This window comes from Cyanistes caeruleus, chromosome 15 (genome assembly GCF_971803275.1).
Source record: "Cyanistes caeruleus chromosome 15, bCyaCae1.hap1.1, whole genome shotgun sequence".
Classification (NCBI taxonomy): domain Eukaryota; kingdom Metazoa; phylum Chordata; class Aves; order Passeriformes; family Paridae; genus Cyanistes; species Cyanistes caeruleus.
Window position 1 is genome coordinate 14,315,577 of NC_141715.1, and position 18,409 is coordinate 14,333,985.

General features: G+C 41.9%; 1 protein-coding gene and 1 long non-coding RNA gene across 10 annotated transcripts in view; both read right to left on the reverse strand.

Moving 5' to 3' along the window:
* Nucleotides 1–18,409, reverse strand: part of SLIT3 (slit guidance ligand 3) — a 468,187-nt gene that overhangs the window by 264,578 nt on the left and 185,200 nt on the right. The window contains exon 1 of one of the 9 annotated variants that reach the window (XM_086851335.1): nt 5,808–5,896. The exons of 7 other annotated variants lie outside the window; for them this stretch is intronic. The gene's annotated coding sequence lies outside the window, so the exon portion shown is untranslated. Of the gene's footprint in view, nt 1–5,807; nt 5,897–18,409 lie in introns of those variants that run through there. One more of the 9 variants, XM_086851334.1, reaches the window with a different exon arrangement.
* On the reverse strand, nt 8,384–13,243 carry LOC147650393 (uncharacterized). The gene is made up of 2 exons (XR_015276613.1): nt 12,691–13,243; nt 8,384–11,847 (listed from the first exon to the last, which is right to left on the reverse strand). It is a non-coding gene; the product is annotated as an uncharacterized LOC147650393 (long non-coding RNA).

Genomic DNA, 18,409 nt, shown 5'->3' on the forward strand with positions numbered 1-18,409 from the left:
GCTCCTTTAAACAGAAGGATAATCTTTTGCTTTTGGCAAAAGATTAAAACAAAATTAATTGTCTCTATCAACTACAAAGATTGACAATATAAATATGTGGATCAATGGATCAATCCAGTCCTCACAACAAAAATTCTTACCAAAAGGCTGTTGTGTCTGCACAGATTTTTTTATATTTTCATCTAAAAAGAAAACTGACTATTAACCATGATGCAAGTTAAGTGATCCCAGTGGAAAACTATTACCTTCCTCCCTCTCTAGTGGATCATCCCAAAGTTTTCTTTTGTAATTTTAAATGAAAAAAAAAAAACAAACCATTTTTCATTACATTGAATATACTGAAATTGAAGCAGTGCACAAACAGGGAAAAAAAGGAAAACTATCTTATTTTCATGTCACTGGAGTAAGGTTGATCCAGACTGCTTTGAAGATTGCTTTGCAATGGTTTTGCATCTCAAAGCATCGTTGCTTTGAGAAATAACTCGTGATGCACATGGGAGGAATGCAATGTGCTCGTGGGCCTGCTGCAGCTCTTCAGGGCTGGAAGACCCTGAGAATAACTGGAAAGAGCTACTTTAAAAAAGGTTGCTCTAAACTTCAGAGCAAACATCAATAAATAACAAATCAGAAGGACAAGAAAGAGAATGTGGCCTGCTGTTCCTTTAAAACAGGATCCAAAAGGAGATATGCTGCTTGTAGCCCAGAATTTCAACATGAATATTAATGTATGTTTTGAAAAACATTAAAATAAAAACCCAAATCAAATTGAAAACAGCTCCATAATGACAGATTTTTATCCCTACATACTAGATAGGAAACTTCTTTGTATATAAAAACCATTTATGCAGGCCTTAAATAACAAGTTTTGTACATATTGTCTGGGGAAAACTGTACAAATCCATCATGCTATATAAAATACTGCTGAAGTCTTAATATTCCAGCAGCCAGGAAAGGCTGTGAGCATCCTGCCTGGAGCAGTTTGCTGTTGTTCTGACCTGGAAGTTAGACATGAAGGAGAAGAAGTCACATTTTTTTTCATCTGCAGCCTCACTGCAGATGGAATCACCAACACCCAGCCAGCCTTATAATCCTAAAGAGCTCAAATGCCATTTTTAAATTCTTAATATAATTTGTAGGAAATTAGTACAGCCCTTTAATTTCTCGGTGTTACGACTATCCAATATTTTTGTTAGACAGACTGGAGCCTAAAGGTGTGAATCAGAAGATGCACTACTCATACTGCAAATTAAATCAGCCCTAGAATGCGGGGAGTTTTAGCAGAAATTAACTTTTAGAGCAAAGTTTGTGAGTAATCCTAATTAACTTCAAAACATTAACATCACATATGGCCCAGTACAAGCACCAAACTCAGCAGCAGCTAAAATATTGCACAAAATAATGGCAGCATGTTCACATCCTCATACAAATATTTTAACATCAAGTCAATACTGCTGAAAAGCTGAACTTAGGAAAACTGAGCATAGGAATCATGGAGATGTGATCTTACACTTTAAAATTTAACTTCTTTTTTTATATTGCCTTGGACAAACAACATAGCACCTTTGCCTTAGTTTAATCCTGTAATGACCACTTATGTCCATCATAAATACTGTATATATTTATATGCTACATATATTTATATTTTGGAATATATACCATAAATATATAGCAGCATTGACAGAACACATCATGAAACACAAAAGTGTCATCAGCTTATGTAAAAAATTAACACTACAGTAGCAGGGCAAGAAAATATTATCTCTATTTCAAACAGAAAATCCTCAGTTTTGAGATGAAAAGTGCTCATTCTAGAGATATAAAAGTTGTGTACAGGTGTAAGAATACCTGGAAGTTTGAGACCTCATGGATACTGTTGTTTCTTTGATTCACTCTTGAATTTATATCTACCTACACTAACACTTCTCAATTTTGATGAAGAAAGAATTAAAGTTCAAGTTTTCCTCCTGTGAAATAAAAGACTTGCAGAACTGAATTACAATCCCCTGAAAACAGATTTAATAGAACCATCAAAGACCACAGCTGCACTATTGGATACCACTCTAATTAATATTACATAATCCATACAACACATGTGATCAATTTAGACGTCCCAGGTGGTTCTTAAACGAATGAATGCAATTTGTAAGCTCTGATCTGTCACTTCCACTTAGAGCAGAAGTGTCTACATTTCATATTACATTGTAATGCATGCTGTAAGCCTGTATCAGAACTCCAATTACTCATATCATGATCAAGTTCCACGGACATAATTAGGAAATGGGGAAGACAAGACCCATAAACCCAGGAGATGATGGCAGAGGAAAAGTAGGGAGAGAGGTAGGAAAAAAGTTACCAAAGGGTCAAGTGTAACCTGCTTGGAAAGGCCACAGTGATTGGCCCTTGGCTGGCATGGCGAGGAGGAATTTCCTCAAATCTGCTTTACTTTAGGGTTATTTTGCATGAAGTGGAAAAATGAGCAGCTTAAACTTTATACTTTAAAGGAAAATTAGGTGCTGAATGTGGGAAAACTTCAACAGAAATTTTTCTGCATGTCTTATTTCCTACGCCTATTCCATTCCAGCAGTTGAAAGGAAGTACAGCTTCAATCCCTTAGCAAGTCACCCAGTAAAAAGGAATCTGTACACATTCGGTGAGGATTGGCTTTGATTGGGGAAGGAACTCGCCTTGCTCAAGCACAAGCAAGAGCTGCAGTTTTCACAGCAAATTCCATGAATTTTTAGATTTGAACTACTGAACTATAGCCCCATTTAGAAAGACTGAAAGGTTGTACTTAGTTAAGCTCAAAACCTGTGTCCACTGCAGAAAGTGGAATACCAAAATAAAACTGATCAGAGATCTTCCTAACAGATTTAACATTTTATTTAGAAAACTGTCAGCAGGAACAGCTCCATTTTAGCAAACTTTTTAATTAAACAACAAAATAAGTGCTGAAGCTCTTTTACTTCAAAATTTTCCAAATGATTGTATGGAATGAAATATTTGGAAATGTACAAATTCCACAGACAAGACAGCTAACAAGCCATTTGTGGTAGTGAATCAAATCCAAACACCTCCACCAAGGAAATCCAAGACAATTCAGAATTTTTTCTGCAGCCAGGCTTCACATCCAAGTGACACCGTGTGGAACTAAAGCTGGTGACAGCACAAGTCTGGGAAGGAAAGCTTGAGCTGGCAGCCTCTGCTCCAATGCACCCAAAGCCACTTCATTCACAGCTATTAACCTCTTTTTTTCTCCTCCCAGAGTATTATATTTACTTCATAAGATGCAGAAACAATGCAGTTTAAAAAAAATCATCTAGTACTGCTTACAGAATGGCAAATCTTTTCCAGAATGAAAATAAATCAGATTTAATGTTTTAAGAGTAAATACATGCATGAAAAAAGATACTATAATTACACTTACTAAATATGGGTCCAGATAATTATTATGCCGGCTTTCATTGAAAGAAAAAAAAAAATAGGAAAGACGGGAAGAAAACCATTTTAGGAAGGGGTGGGGAAAGTCAGGGCAGTGACGTTAGCAATGTTCCATTATGTCCTTATTTAATTCTATGGCAAAGCTCCCATTGACTTCAATGAGAGTACAATTTGGCAGGAGAGAGACAAGCAGAACAAAATAGTTTCAAAGCAATTTTAATGCACTGTTTTCCTTTCTCAACTCTGACAAAATCATTTCCTTCTTTTTTTTTTCTTTTCCTACTCTTTTCTTTGTTGTTGTCGATGCAGTTCTTGTACTCTAATAGAAAAGCAGCTCTTCAGCAGCCTTGGAAATGCTGTACATAGAAAACACCAAGGCCCATCGTGCGTGGTAATAATCAAACTAGGACTGCATTTAGTGACAGCGTGGTTAGTGTGAGCCAAGTGCAAGGCTGGAAATTGAAACCTGCACAGTCTGACTGGTTAATAACAACCATCACTCAGTGTTTGTACCAGTCCAAATCGGAATGAAAGAGGCAAGAAACAAAGGAGAAGAAAATGCAAGTGAAAAGCTATGGGGTTGGGAAATACTGAAGCTGCTGTGAACTTACTGAAGTGATTGCTAATCAGTCTAATGTTTTTAAAAACTATTTAGAGAGAAGGCATAGCATCACACAAACTATTACATATAAAATGAACGCAAATATTTCAAATACAGAAATATTTGGGATATTTTGTCACTCCAGAAAATGCGCACGAGCTCCCGTGGCAATGCAGATGGCAACAGGCAGCCAATTACAAGGAGAGAAGAGTCAGCTAAATGCTCCTCTTTTCCACTACCCTTATTTATTTATTAGAAAAACGCGTCTCAAGGACGCAGAGGATTTCCACGAGAGCGTCACAGATTTTAAACACTTTGTGTTGTTGTGTGTAATGAGTTGTTTCCCCCGCGGCCGTGCCCAGCGCCGGCGCCTCGCTCCGTTCCGCTCGGCTCTGCCGCACAGCTAATCCTTTCACAATGGCCCTAATCCAGTTAGCGGCCAGCAATGGTGAAATGTCAGCCTAATTGGATAACAGCCTGGCATTCTGGAATTATTTCATTACGGCAGCAGACCCCGTTTGAAGGGGACGCCCACCAGCGCCGCGGGGCCCTCGGCCGCTGCCGGCCCCGCTCCCCAGGGCGGCCTGCACCATGACACCAGCGGCCTCTCCCAAATCAAAAACACCTTTAGGAAAAAATTGATTTGCGCTCCGTTTTTGTTAACTGGAAGCCAAGCAGCCAACCTTCCCAGCTTTGGGATGCTGCAGAATGGATTTGCTCTGGCTCCTCGAGGGCGCTGGCGCTCCCCACCTCCCCTTCTCTCCTTTGTGTCCCCTCAGCCACAGCGCCAGGCGGGCTGGAGCAGGGTGACAACAGGGCCACCCCAGGGAGGGACAGCCTGGACCTGGGGACACTGGCACAGCTGCTGCCAGAGCCTTTGTGTCCTGCTTCCCCCACATCCCTGCGGAGCCAGGGAAGCACTCAGCCGGCTGAGGACAGGAGGGGCAGAGGTCCAGGCCCAGTGTCACCTCCAGCTCACATCCTGCTCTATGGGCCCGGGATCCTCCCACCAGCTCTGTCCGCAGCTCGGCTCTGCGACTGATGGAAAACACCACTCGAATCGAGCAGAAAATGGACAATATATGCGCACAAGAACAATAAGATAGCCCGCAATATTTCCGTGGCTGTCCCCAAACACTGCCCACACTCTAACAGGACACGGCCTGCCTCAGGTCCCTGTGCCACAGGTACCCACAGGTGATGGAGCCGCAGGAGCGTGTGGGACCCACAGTGTGGATGGACCAACAGTGACACCTGGGGGAGAGAGAGGCGGGAGGAGCACATCCCTCCTTCTCCTCAGGTGCCCGCAGGGGCCGAGCCCTCACCTGGGCTGAGCCCTCACCTGGGGCCGAGCCCTTACCTGGGGCCAAACCCTCACCTGGGCTGAGCCCTCACCTGGGGCCAAACCCTCACCTGGGCTGAGCCCTCACCTGGGACTGAGCCCTCACCTGGGGCCGAGCCCTCACCTGGGGCCAAACCCTCACCTGGGGCCAAACCCTCACCTGGGCTGAGTCCTCACCCGGGGCCGAACCTCACCTGGGACTGAGCCCTCACCTGGGACTGAGTCCTCACCTGGAGCCAAGCCCTCACCTGGGACTGAGCCCTCACCTCGGCTGAGTCCTCACCTGGGACTGAGTCCTCACCTGGGGCTGAGCCCTCACCTGGGACTGAGTCCTCACCTGGGGCCGAGCCCTCACCTGGGACTGAGCCCTCACCTGGGGCCGAGCCCTCACCTGGGCTGAGTCCTCACCTGGGACTGAGCCCTCACCTGGGGCCGAGCCCTCACCTGGGCTGAGTCCTCACCTGGGGCCGAGCCCTCACCTGGGACTGAGCCCTCACCACACCTGGGCCTCGCACCTGCATGGAGAACAACCTGTGTGGGAAACATCACTCACCGCTTAAACTTAAATCTCTGGCAATCCACCCATTGCCAGGGCACTGAGCCTTGTGCTCAGTCATGGAGTGTCATTGATTTGCTGTGAGGAGCCAGTGCAGTTCACCATTTCATACCCCAGACAAGAAAAACACGCAGATATTTATGTTCTTATTGATGGTAATTTTAAACTTTGTTTACTCCAAGCAGAAGATTCCACTCACAAGAATATTTATATTCCCCTAAGAGAAAATAAGAGGCCATGAGAGGAATTATAGTATCATTTGAAGAATCATTTTGGGCTAAAAAAACACATATAGGAAAGAAAGAATGAGGATTTTTTTTTAAAAAAAAAGGTGTTTGATTTAGATACATACATATTTAAAACTCCCTGTGAAAAACTTTGTAGCTTAACTGCAGACTGAAACTGAACGGTGCACTCAAAAAAAGAATAAATTACCTCCCACACTTTCTTCTTCCCTCCTCCAAGTCTGCACCAGCTTCCCAACTCCCACACTTGACTTCTTGCCTCCCTTCTGAACTGACCACAGTGTCACTATTTATTTATTCGTTCTTATCTTCAGGGCAAAGGGCTGGTGGAGGCTCCTGCCTGTTACTCAATTACCCACACACATTTTCCTTTGCTGTGATGGAACCAAAGCACCTTGAGCAGCTTGGAGATGGAATCTGCCCAGGGCTGCTGTGGGTGGTGCAGGCTGGGCACTTGTGGGGCAGGAGCAGCTCCTGCAGCCTGGCACAGATTGGAGACAAGAGATTAAACAAGCACTTCCACGGAGTCACTGGAATTCTTCGCTCTCTGGGTGGCCTTAATGATAAAGTTGACTTCTCTGAAAATAAAGTCTGCATCACGAACAATGCTTTCAGTGTTCTAAGGAACTGCAGAGATACCTGTGAGAACACACTGTCCTCTCAAATGTTTATCTTGAGTTACTATAAATCTGATCAACAAAAATCACAGCAAATTGCTCAGCAGTAAGTCAACTTGACAACAGCAATTTTTTCATCTCTCTGACTCCATTTGTTGTCCATAGCTCAGACCTGTGTTTTTGGGGGGGGCTTGCATAAAGCTTTTTCTTGGTTTTGGTTTTTTTTTTTCTATTTTCAAGTCAATACCAAACAGCTCAAACTTTTATCACCTTGAAGTTTTCTGGAGAATATTTTTGTACAAGCATTTGAGAAAAGTGGCTCATTAAAATCCTACAACAGTTTGGTTTTTTTTCCTCCAACACCTATTTCCTCTCCCTTATATGACTATTCTGCTGTTACTTCTTTGTGGAAATACTGTTTTGCAACTCCAGATCACTGATGCTTTCCAGACAAACTCACAGGGCTGTCACTCCAGAGTAGCTGATGCTGCTGATACTACATTGACAGCAGAAGGGATTTGAGCAGAGCATCCCTCCAAAACCAACCAGAGCTCCAGGCAGTGCTGCAGCTCTTCCCCCTCGCAGCCACGTGAGCAGAGGGGTGGTGAGAGCCTGACCACAGGGGATTACAGCACTCAAAGCTTGGTGTGGGATCAAACAGGAGCAAAGAGGCACCAAGAGAACATTGCTCATAAATGGATGCTCCATACATTAGGAAGTACCTGACAGGTTGTAGGTTGTGCACTCAGGGCCACAGCAGCAATGTTAAGCCTCCTTAAGAGCATTTTCCTGTTTTGAGACTGCCCCTTCCACATAATTCAAGTTTGGAAACAGGAACAGAGGTGGGTGAGGGATGCTCCAGACAGAATCAGTGATTCTGTTTTGCATGGAGCAATATTAGAAAGGAAACTTAAATCACTTATAATACAGCTGGCTCTTTCCAAAGCATGACTCCAAAACTGGAATTATTGAAGACATTTCATGCAATCAGTACAGGAGACGGAATAAAGAAATCTACTTGATTTTAGATTTTATCTATCTAAGGGATTGATACACCTGTAGAAGCTACAAATATCAGATCTTACGTCATCTTAGGAGAAGGGTATACCTCAGAAACGGTGACCATGTGGGTTACAAATCAAAGTGTCACACTCAAAACCAGCACTTAACACACAGACAATGTTGCTGCTCTCTACAGCTCCTTTTGACAGCATCACTCCTGTACTGCAGGCATGAAATCCTGCTGCAGTCATGCTGACAGTCAGCCCAGCTGAGCCAAGGCTGAGTCCTTCCTGATGGAAACAACCCTAAGGGTTTGCCTGGGCTTCAGCATAGTCCACACTTGAATGCAAATAAGGGATGCAGTCAAAAAATCAGAACAAAAGAAGACAGGAAGAATTTATGCCACGATAAAGACTGCGAGAATATGTGAATGAAATGCTCAGGCTGAGTGGAACAACATCTGGCAGATAATCTGAAAAGCTTCCTGACTAAATAAGGAAAGGACTGAGCAACTCTGTGTAATAACTAGGACTGGAAATTCCAAGCACTGTTAAAATGTATCCACTCTCTGCAAGCTCAGAGTGTAGTTTTACAAAACAGTTTATTAAAAAATATTTCCTTTAATCGTATGTACAAGAGCCCATAAAATGAGAGGAGTGTGGCACAAACTTAGTGATTCAACACCACAGACCATAAAAGGTTGTACTTTTTTGCACAGTTACACGCAAAATTTACAGCTCTTAAAACAGCCACGTGACTTTTTAGTCATTCACACTCAGAATGCATTAGGACTGCACTAATTCACTAGGTTGATGTGTTGCAATTATTAGGGAGTCCCAGAAAGCTGAGAACAACTAAAAGTTTACATCATTATTAATGAATGTTCCAAGAGCTGTTGCATTATTAATGGAAGGAAGAATCATGGGATCAATAGCAAACACCCTAATTATCAAATATTGAATCACTAAGCTCATAACCAGTGAAAAAACAAAGCTTTCTGTAGGCATGGATCATTTGTCTGTAGGAATACAAACACTTTTCAAAAGTTATGTTTGTTGTACAGATCTGCATATAGAAAAAAGGTAATGAAGTATAAGCACTCAGATCTTATAAATGATGAGAAAATAAGGAGTGCCCTTAAAATGGTCACCCAGTTCTCAACAGGTTTTAAGGTGCTCTGGGGCAGAGTCCTGTCTATCTGGAACAGGAGGCAGGAGATTTAAACTCTTGGTCAGGTACACCATGGGAGCCACACAAATCCAGAGCAAGCAGATTCCTGGGCAGACCTGGGTGGCCTTACATGTGTTGTGCCAGCATCAGGGGACAGCACAGCTCAGGGAACTGTGATCCAGGAGAGGAGGACACACAGCACACACAGATGTGTGGCTGCAGTGGTGCACAGAGCTAGTCTGAACCCTCACACTTTCTGTGATTGAATGGGATCAATTTTCAAATGCTTCCATGCACTTAGAAATTTAATTGGTTGTGAAATATGCTGGAGAGTTCAAAAGTGTTCTTTGATATAAATAGAACCGTTCATTGTAAAAGATGTTGGCAGTGTTGTATTTTATTTTTATACAAAACATTGGAAATGGTCTCTACCAAATTTCTGTGAAGATAGATCACTGTTCTAACAGGATGGAGTGGATGAGGGGAAAACCAAGATTCAGGAAAGGCCAGAGCCTGATAGAGATGAAGTTAAAAAGAGAGACCTCATTTTTCTTTCCAACCTGAACATTACAGCTGTAACAGCTTTATTACTACAGCTTTATATATGTTTACATTTTTTTGCTGATTGTTGGCATTACAGCCACATCTGGTATCATTTTTCTTAACTTGCCTTATTACCATTTGTAACATGTTTCCCCCCACTCCCTGAGCCTCTCAAGGATCAATCTTGCCTTGCCATTCCACCCCGTCTTGCCCTCCTACCTCTCCTCTAAGTGTCAGACTTTCTAAGACCTCTTTTCGAGAGGCAATCACAACATGAACAAATCTTTTTCACCCCCATTTCTTTATTTTTTTTTTTCTCCTTTTAAATAAGGAAGAATGCAACGAGCAGGGCTGATTTGCACCCTGCCTGTTTGGCTGTGCTAGCGCTGCTCTCATCCCCTAATTCCAACTCCCACTCTGATCTGCTGGCCAAACAACTTACTTAATTATATCATGCTGGTGGTACCAGGCCCAGAGAACTGCTCTGCTGGCAGAGTTTTCCTAAACTGACCTTATGGCCAGCATTCAATTCCAATAAATTTCAGGCTACACACTGCAAATTTATCACCTGGGAGACACCCCGTCCTTCACTCAGCACTGAGTTATGGGGGACCATGAAATTTCATTTCATCAAAGGAAAACCAGAGCCCCTCCTGTCCTCCTTCCAGGTTCCCAGCTTCAAGTAATTAACAACCTGTGACATTTGCACATTTTCACACTAATTGAGAACTTACAAAATACATTTTTATCTTAAGCACAGTTCTAAAACCTGAGGGATTCCTCCACTGCTGACATGAATGAAAAACAAAATTCCAGGCCTTTTTTAGGGTTGGGGGAATCAAATTTGTCATTACAATTCAGTTATTGAGGAAAAAAAAAGATTATTTAAGCCATCTCATTTAATCAGAAAATACTTGTTTCATACTAGCATTTATACATGAACCTGAAATAAAAACTTAGAGTGAAAAATGAAAGTTACATAACTATCAAAGGAATAATTATTCACAGAGCATGGGGAATGCTCCTATCAAGATGGCAAAACATCTAAATTTAGAAAATGTTACTCTTGTGTCATCTTTGCAAAAATCTAAAAGATAATTAGTTTTTAAATCAAAAAGATACCTTGTTAAAGGCATTATGTAGAGAAAAAAAACCCTCTACTCTCTAGCAAGACTACAGAAAATGGGAACTTTCTTCCTGGGTGGTTGTGGGGCTCTCCAAAGAGATTTGTCCCTTTGGGGCGGGCTTGTAACCATTGGAGAAGATTGGATTTGGTGGCAATGGATGAAATCACAGCAGCAGCACACAAAATCCATAATCCCATGACAAAATGAAGTATCTGTGTCAGAGGGGAGGTTTGGAGCTGTGGTAGAGGGGAAGGGCTCCAGTGGCAGAAGGAGCCTGTTCCAAAAGCATCCTTGTACAAAGGTGTGGCACACACAGGGAGCAGCTACTGAGCCCTCAGAGCTTTTCAAGGGCCTGACTTCACTGCCAGCCACCCCAAAGAGCTGCCCACTACTGAAGATGTACTGTATGGACAGTCAGAACATTAATTAAGAAACAAACCCTAACTATTATTGAATTTTGTTCTAGTTAGTCTCAGTCGTTGAAGAATAAATACCAACTTTAGGGGCAGTGAAAAACACAGGCGGGGTTCTTTACACTGATTTGCTAAAAATGCTTGTGTTTGAGGGAGTTTTGAAACATGGAGAGAAACTCCACCCAGGGAAGCCACAGCATCTCCTTTCGTTCAGGTCACACCGTGTCTGCATTTTGGTTTTCCCCCTCCAGAGTGTGGTAATTCCAATGCAGGAAATTGCAGAGGGAGAGATCCTTTCAGCATGGATTTGTTGACGTTTAATCCCATTTGGAGTGCGCTACATGGAGATTTAACTCTGCCACTCTTATTTACTCCTGCCACTTAGAGGCACTCATGGTCTTTGAAAAGGCATCTCCAAACAGGCAGGTGGGTTTTATTCTGTAGACTCCTTGAACATCTTCAGCTCCCTGTTTCCTTCCTTGCCCCCTCCAGCACTGAAATGGGTGCAGGCTCAGCCTGTTGGTCCTGCACTGCTTTGAAGCCACTTTAGCTCTGGTTGTGCTCATTTCCCACTGAGCCATTTTCCGGGACATAGAATATTCAAAGGTCTCTTGTATGGATTCTGGATTTGAGTATAATATGTAGGTTTGTAGATAGATATGGGAGTACATGCTACATGTAATAAATGTTATTTCCTTGTTAAAATTATTGAAGCCCAAGTAGCAGAAGCCTTGCATGAACAGCTATTTCACAGAGCCTCCAAAAACATTCAGGGAAGAAAAGGTGGTTCTTTCTAGAACAAAAATAATTTAGTTTATCTAAACTAAATCTATCCTTTTTATCTAAAATGTATTTTATATTTTCTAACTTTTAATAAATGTTGTTTACATGCAGAAATGAGAAATCATTGGCTTTCTGCAAGAAAGTAATTATTTCAAATTAAGATAAATACATCAATATAGCTGTATGCATATAGAGACTGTATTTTCATTTCTCCTTTCTGTCCTGTACATGTGTAGCTGGAAACCTAAAGACCAATCAATTCTCACAAAATTAATTATTTCAATTAAAAAATAGCACAGAAAATCACCTACACTGGGAACTCAAGTGCATAATTTTTCACCTCTGTTAATACATGTAGCAAAACCAGCCATTGGACACTGTAGTCCATTGCAGATGCTGAAACTAGATGCTAAGACCATATATATATAAAATATATGTATGTATATTTTTATATAATTGTATATATCTGCATATGTGGCATGTATGTATGTACCTACACACATTTGCAAGAAATACATTCCATGTTTCAAGCTTTGAGTTTATGGTTTTCCCATGACAGAAGAGAGTTAATACTAATCTTTTAAAAATCACTATAATTAACTGTGCTTTAGAGAGGTATTGGATCTTCAGAGCCTAAATGACTCCAGAGTTCTAATTAATTTTGTTAGACACTTAAGTCCTCTTTCTACTTTTCTAAATTTTACCTCACCAAACTGATGTGATTTCTATTAAACAACTTCTGTGACAGTTTGAAGACAAAGGTAATACAAGGTTTCTGGACAGATAAAATACTATTCATTACACTAATTAGCTAATTCATCTAATTGGTTGAAAGAGAGATAATTTGTCTGACCTGAGGAAGGGGCTGTGTCTACTTCCAGCTCCACCAGTTCCTCTGAAGATAACAAACTTAGAGTTTTAAAGAATTCACATGAAGGATGTATTTCCAGCTGACACCCAAGGAAGCTCAGCTGTGCATGGTTGTGTTGAGCTCCTCTGGGTTGCTACAACCTCAACACAACAAAGACCAGGTGCCCCCAAACACCTGGCCATGCCAGCAGCCCCAGCACTGCATCAGGCCAAACTGGGCTGATCCTGCACTCAAACACTGACCCACAAGCTCTGCTTAGTTTGAAACACCAAAAACATCTCAGCTAAAAATGACATGGTTTCAGGAGGCAGGAATTAGGAAGAAAGTTAAATTTGGAAACATGTGAGGAAATAGGAAGACAGCCTCATCTTTCTTTTCGTCCCCACACCCAACACACGCTGCACTTTGAAAATTTACACGAGGAGAAAATCCAAAGATACATAATTGCAGTGAGCATACACATTGGTAAAGAAAAAAAAAGACTAAAGAGGAGGAGGACAGCAGAGTTCTCTCTCTGAGGTGTTTAATGTCCCCTGACCCAGCAGCAGGGGAGCTGGGAGAACAACAGCACCACAGCTGAACACCATCAGTGCATCACAGGGTGAAAATGGGCACCGTTCCACCCACTGCAAACTTTTTGTCTAGTCCTTTGCTGGAGATGTGTGATGCTATTTTGGATTTTAACCTTTTAATGAAAATAAAAATGAAGAGTTACACAAAAAAAACCCAAACAAACCTGTAGAGACACTTCTCATGCAATCCAGTTAGGAAATCTAGAAAGCTGCTGTGGCTCAGACTGACTGCCAACCCTCAAAAAGGCAACAGGTGTTGTAAATAAGAAACACTTGGCCCCAGCTCCACATGCCTTGGTTATTTATTCTGATTTTCTGAATTAGTGTCTGGAGTTGGACAGATAAAGGACTGGGACAGCAGACAATATAACTGGCTGGTGGTAATGACAGCTGTTACCCATATGCTGACAGAAGGAGGACTTTATTTCTAGCAACTGGGACCAAAAATGTGTTTTTCTGAGAGTACCTAAGGAGGGATAGGTGAGAATTAGTGCTCCATTGAACAGGGAGCTTCTGAGAGTGCCCATGGCAAAATGAGGCCTAGACATTAAATGAGATAGTGCACATATTTCATCAGGAATATGAAGGTTCTTCATTTTGGTTTTTTTGTGAGGGAATCATTCCTCTTATCGACTTAAATGCTTTAAATATTTTAATATTCATGCACCAAGGGGAATATGAATATTGTCCTGACACAGTCCAAAGCAATCACACAATCTAAATAACAGGCCAAGTCTGGAAGGCATATTGAGCATGTTCTCTGACGATGATATCATAAAGGTTCCCACAATGGGAAACACATGGCACCAATTCCTCTCATTCCCCAACCTGTACGCATGAAAATTCATTCAGCTCTAATCACTTCAGTGACAGAAATCAAAAGACATCATGACCTAAAATTGAGAAAATAACAAACAGGAGGTGCCTGAATTTCACACACTAATCCCATGTTTAGATAAAATTGGGGTGCCTGAATTTCACATACTAACCCTGTATTGAGATACACATATTTTATCAAAAACCCAGGTGTATTCTCAAATGATGAATAGCTTTAGTCTGAAATTTAACTCAACATTTTGAGTTCACTCCTGATAAAAAAAGTAAGGTGTGATCTGGAGTTGTTTATTACCAAGTGTGTCTCGGAAGGGATGACATGAAAGCAAACTCCTTTCTCTGATACAAACATACATATGTTCACTGAAATACTGAAAAATCTGGCAAAAGCATTCCATAAAAGTGAAGTTACCAGATGTAAGTGCTATTGTAGCTGCTGCAGCTCCATGGAAGCACTTAATCACACTGAGAAATGCTGCCTCTTCCCTGGGAGCTGCAGTGCTCTCTCCTTTGTCTTGTGCAGGCTGCTCACCCTCAGGAGCCGTTCATCCTGTCCTCTGCTGCTCACACAGCAGCTCCTCTGCCTCCACATCCATCCCTTCTCTGCATCCATCCCCACATCCACATCCATCCCTTCTCCACATCCATTCCTTCTCTGCATCCATCCCCACCTCCACATCCATCCCTCCTCCACATCCATCCCTTCTCCACATCCATCCTTGCCTCCACATCCATCCCTGCCTCCACATCCATCCCTGCCTCCACATCCATCCCTTCTCCACATCCATCCCTCCTGCACATCCATCCCTTCTCTGCATCCATCCCCACCTCCACATCCATTCCTTCTCCACATCCATCCCTGCCTCCACATCCATCCCTGCCTCCACATCCATCCCTGCCTCCACATCCATCCCTTCTCCACATCCATCCCTCCTCCACATCCATCCCTCCTCCACATCCATCCCTGCCTCCACATCCATCTCCACATCCACATCCATCCCTCCTCCACATCCATCCCCACATCCATCCCTCCTCCACATCCATCCCTCCTCCACATCCATCCCTTCTCCACATCCATCCCTCCTCCACATCCATCCCCACATCCACATCCATCCCTCCTCCACATCCATCCCTCCTCCACATCCATCCCTCCTCCACATCCATCCCTCCTCCACATCCATCCCTCCTCCACATCCATCTCCACATCCACATCCATCCCTCCTCCACATCCATCCCCACATCCACATCCATCCCTCCTCCACATCCATCCCCACATCCATCCCTCCTCCACATCCATCCCTCCTCCACATCCATCCCTGCCTCCACATCCATCCCTCCTCCACATTCATGCAGGAGGGACCCAGCAGAGATGGAGACACACTGGAAATGCGAGAGAATGAATCCGTGACACCAACCTTTCTGTACCAAGGGTTTGCTACATCTTGGGTTTTTTTGGAAAAGCTTCCTCAGAAGAAGCCACCAGTGTCTCTGAGATGCAGAATTAGGGAATATGGGCTGGGGGGAAGTGTCTGCAGGCAAAAATTGTATTAGAAAATGACTTCCATTAATGTGGTCAGAGAATAAAATTCTTCCAGTAAAGAGAAACCACACATGTCTCAGAAAACTTTTTAAATTTTTTTGTTTTTCTTTTTGTCTCTGCAATTTACAAAATGCATTCAGTTCAGGCAACATTTTTTGCTATTTTGCAAAATACTTGATACTTCCACAGACATCTTGCCCAAGTTGAGAAGCAAATTCTCAAGATATCTTATTTAGAGTGAGAAAACAGGGACTGCACCTTAACAGAGATTTTGCTTATTGATTTTCAGAAAGAAATTCCTACTTTTTTTCCAAGGAATTCACAATATTGTTATTCCCACTTCATACATGAGATGAACAAACACAGAGTGAGTTATTGAGAAGAAATGCAGTAAAGAATAGGGATAAAACCCAATAATTCAGACTACTGGTTCCGGTTCTGTCTCTAGAGAACACTTCTTACAGAGAGAAGAGAGGAATAAACACCATTGGGGGAAAATAAAGTAAGCCTTAATATTACACATTGATATTTCAAACCTTTCTCTAGCAAAGAAAAGATACACGAAAGCTTTCCTTGAGATTGAACTACAACTGATTAGATTGTATAAACTACTGTCATATGATGCATCAGAACCTGTCATTCTAAATAAAAACTCACTTGATAATTAAAAACTTTTAGACAAAATGCGAGTCAAACACACAAAAATCACAGAGCCAAGGTAGCTCAGAACAGTTGCTGTAATATTTAAAAGAGCCATTCCATCTCATCTCCCCACACATCCCTTCTACAGAAGGTCCAGGTGTGATGAGAACTCAGCCCCTCTTTCCTTAGTGCTGAACAAGCTCTGCAGACACACAGTCTGTCACAAAATAATGGGCTTTTCTGCAGTGACTATCATTATCCTGAGGAGTAGTATATTTTTTCACAGCCACAAAGACTCAGCACAAGAGGGGACTAAGAGGATCAACCAGCACAGGGAGCTGAGCTGCAGAGCCAGCAGATTGCAGTGAAAAAGCTGATATCTGCAACAAGTCAAAATCAGACAGGTGATCTCTTGAAAACCTTAAAAACAACCTCAAATCACTCAGAAACCTCTGAGATATGTATCAAATCTGTATTTTTTACATATTTGAGTGCATGTGGATGGATTCACTTTGCTCCATCTGGCAGGCTCTTCTCAAAGGATTTGGAGGAGCAGGGAAGCGCCTGTGGGTCCAGAGAGGCACAGGGGATCTCAACTCTGCCTTCAAGTGTTTGGTTCCAGCCAGAGCTAAAAGGTATTTAGATCCAAATGCACACACACAAAATAACCCCAGCATTTTATACAGATGCATATGAAAACTTGTCTTTAGATAAGACATCTTAAAACTTTTTTTTCCAAAAGCTTGAGTTTTTCTGTAAAAAACCCAACTCTTTGCTTCTGTTTGCTGTTAAGGAATACAATAAGAAAAGTATACATGTTAAATTGAAGTACTTTAACAATCCCTCTTCACATTCTTTTTTTTCTTCTGTGGTTTACGTATAGCTTCCCATAAAAAAGGAAATTACTGTGAGACAAATGCTCCCTTTCTGGAAGCACAGCAAGAGGATGCTGTGGTGCTCTCCTGGCTGTGCCCCATGCTGGAAGCTGCAGCTCCAAGTGTGTTATCACTATAGTTACAGCATTTATCCCGACAAGGAGCTTCCTCGTGGGCAAATCAAACTGGTGCGTAAATAATAAATACCGGAGACTTCATCTTCTGCAGACACAGTGATTTATGACCTCTTTTCATGCCTTTCACTTTAGAAACTTGGCATGTGGTTTTACATAACCTGAGGTTTTTTCAGGACTCTGTTTAACCCTTGCTTTGATTGTTCATACCTTACAAATAAAGCGTAACTGAGGGCTTTAAGTAGCCATAGAACATTGAGTCAAATATATACCCAGGCCACTAAAAAGCATCTAATGGCAAAATAAAAACACCAGGTCAGAGAGTTTTCCTGTTCTAGGTCTGAGCTTTATAAGATGAGGTAGTTTTGAGAAGTTTATTTTATCTTAATGAGAATGACCAAGATAATTCTTTAGTCCCTAAATATAGAGGGAAGATAAACAGCACACACAACATTTCTCCTTTTAGCAGGCAGTTCCACAGATTTAAAAAGGAAGTCCAGCTTGTGGATGTTAACCCAAAACCATGACTATCATAGCTGGGACACAGGAGGCATCCAGGATTTCAGCCAGAACAGCACGAAGTGACCATGGATGCTCTTTCTGAGCCACCTGACACCAGTTCCTAATGCACAGAGACAGATCTGCTCCATTTCTCTTTATCATCTCTTTATGGCATGGCCCTGGTTTGTCATTGATAAGTAAAGCATTTGAAAGCCCCCTTTTTTTTATAATAACTACTTATCAAAATTGCCCTGTAATTTTAGCAATTTTAGCCATGTGTGGAGGTATTGTAGGAAGCTCAGTTCTATCTGGCATAAGTGTTTCCTTTTTGCTTGTTAAGGACAAAACCCCCAAGGCAAAGCAGTTTTTTTACTTTATTAATGATTTTTTTCTAGTGAATGACCACCCCCACCAAGAAATCCCACCTGAAAAATATTTGAAACAAAAGTAACTTATCAGGTATGTAAGATTTCCTTTCCCATATGTGATGCTTAAGAAGACACACAGGCTAAACTTTGAACTCCTCCAATATCAAGAGTGAAGTTTGCTTGTTACTGATGAAGTTGAGAAGACAAATATATGGAGTGAAATAAAAGTGGGGCA